The sequence below is a fragment of the Petromyzon marinus genome, chromosome 30 (assembly GCF_048934315.1).
Source record: "Petromyzon marinus isolate PM22_M1 ecotype Great Lakes invasive population chromosome 30, UKy_Petmar_22M1.pri1.0, whole genome shotgun sequence".
Classification (NCBI taxonomy): domain Eukaryota; kingdom Metazoa; phylum Chordata; class Hyperoartia; order Petromyzontiformes; family Petromyzontidae; genus Petromyzon; species Petromyzon marinus.
This window is the reverse complement of record NC_133696.1, coordinates 6,411,597-6,418,798: the sequence shown is the minus strand read 5'-3', so window position 1 is coordinate 6,418,798 and position 7,202 is coordinate 6,411,597.

Here is a 7,202-nt window from a genome sequence, read left to right as displayed (position 1 = left end):
CTCTGCCTGGCTGGGCTGGCAGTTGGAGGGGAGGGTGGCTGGCCGAATTATTATGTCTACGTGATGACTTTACCGAAAGAACCAGAGAGCATGGATTCCTGCAGTCACGGAAGCTTCAAATCAAGACCGAATTATTATCGTTGCCGAACGGGCACAACTCAGATGGTGGCTCCAAATCCTGTTTCAGTCACTGCAAGGGGTAACGAGCCAGCCCAGTCGCAGATGGACTGCGCTGGAGAAACCTTGAAGAATATGTGATGTCACGTGGATAGGCATTTCTCTATCGTGGGTGCGTGTGGGAGAGAGGACCATGGTGGCTGAATAAGAAAGGTGGCTTTAAAAAAAAACCGCAGACATTTGAAGGGGGTCTCAAAGACTGTGCTGTCAACCCATACTGTTTACCCGTATTCTTGTACAGGGAAATTGAGTACAAAAATGGTTTGTGTAGCTCCCTTGTGATGGGACTTTGCAGGATGAACGTTGAGATTTATAAGGGGCATGGAGTGACCAATAAGATATTAATTGGTCTGTAATCAGGTAGGGCACTGATCAGGGGTTGACAGCCATGACCTCTTGACTGAAAGCTTTCGTGACTGCAGGAATTCACATTCATTGGGTCGTTCTGTAAAGTCACGTAGATAGATTCAAATTAATAAAAATAAAATAAACAAAAAACTACGACGTTTCGATCACAACACAAGTGATCGTCATCAGGAGGAAGAAAGAGGGGGGGGGGGGAAACTGCTGAGTCAGACTGTTTTAAAGGTTTTTCAAAAACGACCTCCTTCCACGGGCCGTTCTCGAGCACACATGAGCTAGCGCAATGCTCTGCGAGCGTTCAGAACGGACGCCTCATTAGGTCGTGGCGGATCTCCTTTTCTCATTCCTGATGCTCTCTCCCTGCTCCCCCACGCCCTGCATCGTCCCCATTCCGCTGTAAATGTGCACCGATGCCAACACTGCCGAGGGCGATATAGGCACGTCAAATATAGACTGGTTGATCGATTTGCACGATGTCGATACGGCGTAGAGTGGAAGGAAAGTTGAGGGAGAAAGGGACAATTTCTGAAAATTGCCCTGTCTGAGGATTAATGTTGTCGATGTTCGCCGTGCCCTAAGATGATGCTGCTGACTGTCTCGCGTCTTGTGTGTGCGGCAACTGTGGTTGTGTGGACCGATGTGTGAGTGACAATCTGTCTTTCTCTCTCTCTTCCCCCACGTTGGTTTCGCTTGGAGCTCCGTGTTTGAAGGAAGGCGGGTTGGCTGCCGAGACTTAAATTGTTTACGAAGTGGTCTCCAAATGTGTCGATCGTGGAGCCAAGACCTGTCTCAGTTTTTTCAGTTCATTTATTTTGGTATAGCCCTGTGAGCCATTCGGCTCTTGAATCGGGTGCAACCACAACAAACAAAAAACAAAAACACGAACAAGAAAAACATCTTAAAGTGACTATGTGACTGTGCAAACAGAAAATCCAAGAAAAAAAACAGCAAAATATCCCTGAAAAAAGCGCCGTACACCAACGCTGTGTGCAAAAAATCCCAGTGGGATGCAAGTCAAACAACAACAACCACAAGAAAACTTAGATTAAGGCCATCAGTCTAACTCCGTACTACAACAAAACAAACATGTCCAAACCAAAAAAACGTTTTCCAAATCACCAAAAAATAAAGCCATAATTGCAACGTAACAGTGATCAAAGGGACTGTGACCGAATTTGTACAATAAACTACATAAATAACATGTAACACCAAATCCTAGAGCCATAGCATGAGTTACTCCACAACAGCAGAGGCATCAGTCGGAGGATCACATTTTTCAATGCACCTTTAAGATCAGCACGCTAAATCAAAATACAGATAATACTTTGCAGCGTCAAACCGAGGCACGGCGGGTCTCACCAGCGTGGCCTATAAAGTGCTCGTGACTCCTCGCTTCTCGGAGGATTCATATCGTCACTTGTATCTATTGGCGGGGGGGAATGGGTTACGTTGAAATAGAAAAAATGTTTGTTGTCCTTTCCCCGCACCTGCGATTAGCACGGTGGGCTACGTACGGTGTGAACGAAGTTCAACATGCAAGTTTCAAGAAATGATTTTGCTTCAAAATTCTATGCAATGCTTTATTGTAGTCCGTCTGCGTCGAGTACTCAGCTCATGGTGTGTGGGCTCTGGTGATGGTGGGGGTTCGTGTGAAATAATAAATAAATGCGTCAATGAGTTTTGCTCACTTCAAGTTGATCTCAGAAGTAGGTCTATGATGTCTTCTTCCACGCGCTGTTCTCTGATGCAATAGTGGTGTCATTTAAATTGCACGAGCCGCCCCAATCTATCATGATACAAGAACATATGGAGAGAGAGAGAGAGGTCTGAATTGCACGCACACAGCCAAGGTGTCAATCAGCTCCTGGATCAGGGCCTCCCTCCCACCCCCCACACCTTTGTGGGACATTGAGGGATATCTTCACCATACTTCACCACGCCGGTCACCGCGGGCTGGTTGAAGTTGAGTGACACATCAACGGTGGACTTTGCCGCAATGCTCCCTCTCCGTGCCGTGGTCGGTGGTCACCCATTCCGAGCGATGTCCAGGCTCAACTTCTCGCTTCGCTTCCGACCTGTGACGAGATCGGACTCGATGCAGGTGATTTTTTTTTGCCGTCGGCAAAACTGGGTACGGTCACGCGAATAAAAGCGCAACAAGTTACACCCATCGCGTTTTGTGAGTGGCGGCTGGAGGCCACGTACGAATGAAAAACCCAGCACATTTAACGTTAACACATGCCCTGTGACGAGACACATATACCGGGGTGAGCATTCAGACAATGTATAAGAATAGGTTTTTCCCCTTTCTGGCAAACAAAACAGGTGTTAAGTTGTTAAAACACCAAATGGGGAAACCCTATTCTTATATTTTGATACTGGCAAGGGAGGTCCCATTATTCAGACAGTCATTCGAAGGGTGAATCAATGCCAGACAAGATCAGCCTATTATACAATCACCCTTTTAACAATAAAGTTAGATCACATGAATATAAATGTGTTATTAACTCGCCACACCCGACGCAACCAATTCGCAAGGGTCGTCACGTGAACAAAACGCGCCAATTAGTTATTTACTAGAGCACAGCGGTGTGTTGGAGAGTAAACCCACCCACAACATTTGAGTTCGACGTTTCGCTGGTGACTACAACAGCCAGCTTCGTCAGGCGATTTGCCGGAATTGGGTTTAAAGACACGTTTATATTTACACGATCTAACCCCCCCAAAAAAATATCTTTGTTAAGGATTATATTGGTCACGAAAGCCTACGGGTTAACCGGACCCTTTTTGACACGTATTAACTTACCACAAACCTTATCTTATTTACGTTTGCCCACCGTCCGTCACTCGTTCTTGATTCAACAGACTAAACAGGACGCGATCGCTCGGCTGGACAGATTTATTTAAATGCTTTTATTTTTTGTTGCCGCTCAAATATTGACAGGAGCTCGTTGGCAGTCCGAGCGCTGAGCAAATAAGTCGCGGCCCGATCGTTGCCGCGTACGTGCACAGCTAAAAAGTCCGAAACATTTGTTTAACCGAACGCTCACAATGGGTCCGGTCCATCACGAACGTGCCCACGCTGATCATACACAGAGTGAGCTCTTTGGAATAACAACAACAGCAACAACAACCCCGTTTTAAATGTTGCAAAAACTGGCTCAGACTCAACGATGGCTCCGCGAACAGGTACCCTGGGCGCCACGGTGGTGAGATGTTAACTACCTCGCCTTGTATACAGAAGTGTCGTGGGTTTGATCCCGACCCAGTTTCCTATTTGGCTGATATAAACTCCCGCGCGATAAGCCACTTCGTTGAGCTATCATTTGTGGCCAGGTCGCTTCTGACAAAAAGAGAGCTATATAGCTCAGTGTGTCTTGCCTTTTAAAACAATTAAAAATAGTAAATACCTAAAATGAAGATATAGTAATAAGTTTTACACTTTTAACTGGCACAAAAACTGACACCTTTATTCAAGGCATCATGTTTGCAATAACCACAACACAAGCAGTCAAAATGCAAACAAAAGAGACAACTCTGATAATAATATGCACTGTCCTTGAATTTGATTGGTCCACACCCGAGACGGCTTTTCTTAGAGCCTAGTCTCCACTGGTGTTGGACCAGAAGACGCCAAAAGGCGTAACACCTATTGCTATATCTTGTTACTGGCAAAGGAGGTCTCATAATGTAAATACCTAAAATCAGTTTATCTCGGTCGTTCGTCTTAACCATCTGCTACCCACCGTCCCTTCTTGTGATGTGGCCTGACCAAGCCCGCCAGCTATATCGCTCAGTGAGCTTTACCTGGTCAAATAAATAAAAATGAATATCTTCATGTTAATAGTCCGCCAGTCACTGGTTCAATGGTGGTGGTGGTGGGCATGTGATGTTCTTGGGAGTCCGATGTCATTCGGGCCACGCTTGGCCAGGAAAGGGGAACGCGACGCGAGGCTGTAAAACTCCACGAGCATCCATCCGCCTGCTGCCGCCTTCATTTCGCTTCACCTGGCCGCAGTGCCACGACAAGCCCCGTCGTTCACAGTCAGTGGCCGCTGATTGATTCAAGTAGATGCATCCTTGTGAAGACGCCACGCCTCATTCAGACGTCAGGCTTCGGAATACATTGTGGCTGTCCTATACGTGGAAATGTCTTGGCGCGGTTTGCATTAGCCCCGGAGCAAGGAATTAAATGCGTGCCCACCACCGCTTCGAAGTCCAGCTCATCCCTCCCTTCCCGCCGCGGGGCAGCCGGCGCAGCTGCACCGCCTGCACACCAACAGTGGCGATTGAATTTCCATGAGGGCAATACGAATACAGAGAGCAGTGCGCTCGCAGAATTGTACAATGGACGTTACGCAGTGCTAGAGTGTGTTGACGCGGAGTGTGTGTGCAATCTGAAGTTATTCTAAACAAATAAAACATGACGTTTTTTTATCGAATTAACTTGCAACGTTGCGACGTTGCTGTGTTGCCGTTAATATGGTGGCTCCCAAAGGCACCGCGTGACATTTAGTTGGATGTTTCTTTAATTACTTAAGCGGATTAAATCGTGGTTTGAAATCACCCATCAAGGGGCTGCTCAATTGACATTTGCACAGGACTGTATGATATCACGTTCTGTAGACACTTACCCTGTATACATAATGGACAAATCTCGTCTCAGAGTGAGCCCGATCATATCAGATTGTGCAAACTCGGCAGGCTGCGCTCCGGCTCTCGTGAGGTCACGGATGCACGACGGACCACACTGCTGAGAAGATGATTGCCTGCAATCTACCAACCCTCGAGGACCTGCACACCTCGAGGACCATGAGGCGAGCGAGGAAGATTGTGGCCGATTCCTCCCACCCTGGACACTCTCTGTTCCAGCTACTCCCTTCCGGCAGAAGGCTGCGGTCCATCAGGACCAAAACCTCACGCCACAAAAACAGTTTCTTCCCATCCACTGCTGGCCTCTTCAACAAGGCCAAGGGCTTACACTGACTTTAACATTTTATCTACAAAATGACACCTTGCCATATTTACACTATGTTACCCTATTTGTATTTTTTATATTTTTAGATTGTATCTTATAGCTACTTTATATTCAATATTTATTCAAAATTTTACATACTTTAGCCCCTTAGTGTTAGTTAGACTTTATACCTTTAGTATAGTTAGACTTTATACCTTTAGTATAGTTAGACTTGTATACCACTTATTTTAGATTTAAGATTACTATATTGTGAATGTATGCTCCTTCCTGCCAAAGTAAATTCCTTGTCTGTGCGAACTTTCATGGCGAATAAAACCCTTTCTGATTCTGATAACAGTTGCTATAGGCTACGCGAGGGTTACGCGGTAGGCAGCACGTGGAGGTGCAGCAAAATAATATAATAAAAAATAATATAATAAAGTAATATAATAATAAAAATAATATAATAAAAATAATATAATAAAAAATAATGTACACCTCTAAAGCGTCTTTCGGCCGGAGATCACAAGTCATTGTACAGACAAAGATCCCCCGTATAGCCTGAACAGGCCGTTGGGGCAAGTGCTGTTAGCGAGCAAACTGTGAAAGCCGGCACGGCACATGAAGGGGTGGGTGACCAGCACCACGCCCGGTCGCCTTTGTCTCCCTTGTGGTGATGTTTACACACCGCAACAGGTACTCATTTGAACTCGGGTCGCCGGGTTCATAGCGCAGCGCGCTAAACGCTACACTGCCGCTATATAACACACACACGGCACACGTGTGCAGGCTCATTGCTGTGCCGTAACTTCTTCTACGGCTCTCCGACTTCACCAACGCCCCGCGTGGTGAAGTATGGTCAAACAATTCATCCCCTCGTCCAACAGTTGATAGGTCATGGCTTTATTGATGATGATGATGATTTGTACTTCAGTGCCCCATTAAACATTGAATGGCAACTGCCTCTCGCGCATCGCAGCTATGCACTTATAGACGCATTACAGATTGTGCAGTTGCAATTATTCGATAAAAACTGAATAAATAGGAAATGTTAAGTTCGAGTGAAGTGCAGTTTAATCGCGACAATGGGGCAATGTTTACGTCTTTGTCCATTTGAACTTCGTGCGTGAACATGCCCACGTGAGGGACGTCCATAAATGACGTCACGCGATTTTGGACGATTTTTGACCCCCCGCCCCCTTCGTCACACGACGTCACAGAAAGTCAGACTCCCCCCCTCAAATATGACGTCACAAAGCTCTGCCCCCCCCCAACCAAAAAAAACACGCTTCAAATCGCTTTAAACTATTGTCATTGTAGTGCGTATTTAATGTGGCGCTGCACTCTGATATTGTAGAAAACATTTATTAAAAAGTCTATTTCATTAAGTAGAACGTGTTGTCTATATTTATATAAAGTTGCGCATTTTGATGTGACGTCACATTTCCCAAACCTCCCCTCGTCACACATCGTCACAAATGTCTGACACCACCCCCCCCCCCCCCAGGTGCGTGACGTCATTTATGGACGGCCCCTGAACGTACAAACGTGAACGTGCACGCGTGAACGATGTTGTGTGGTCGCCGCGTGCGGGGATCGAACTCCGGTGTCTAACGCCGGGGGCACGTCCGTAGCGCTAACCACTGCGCCACCGCTCCCCACTCACTCACTCACTCACAAAGACGGAGATCCTCCGCGTAGCCTC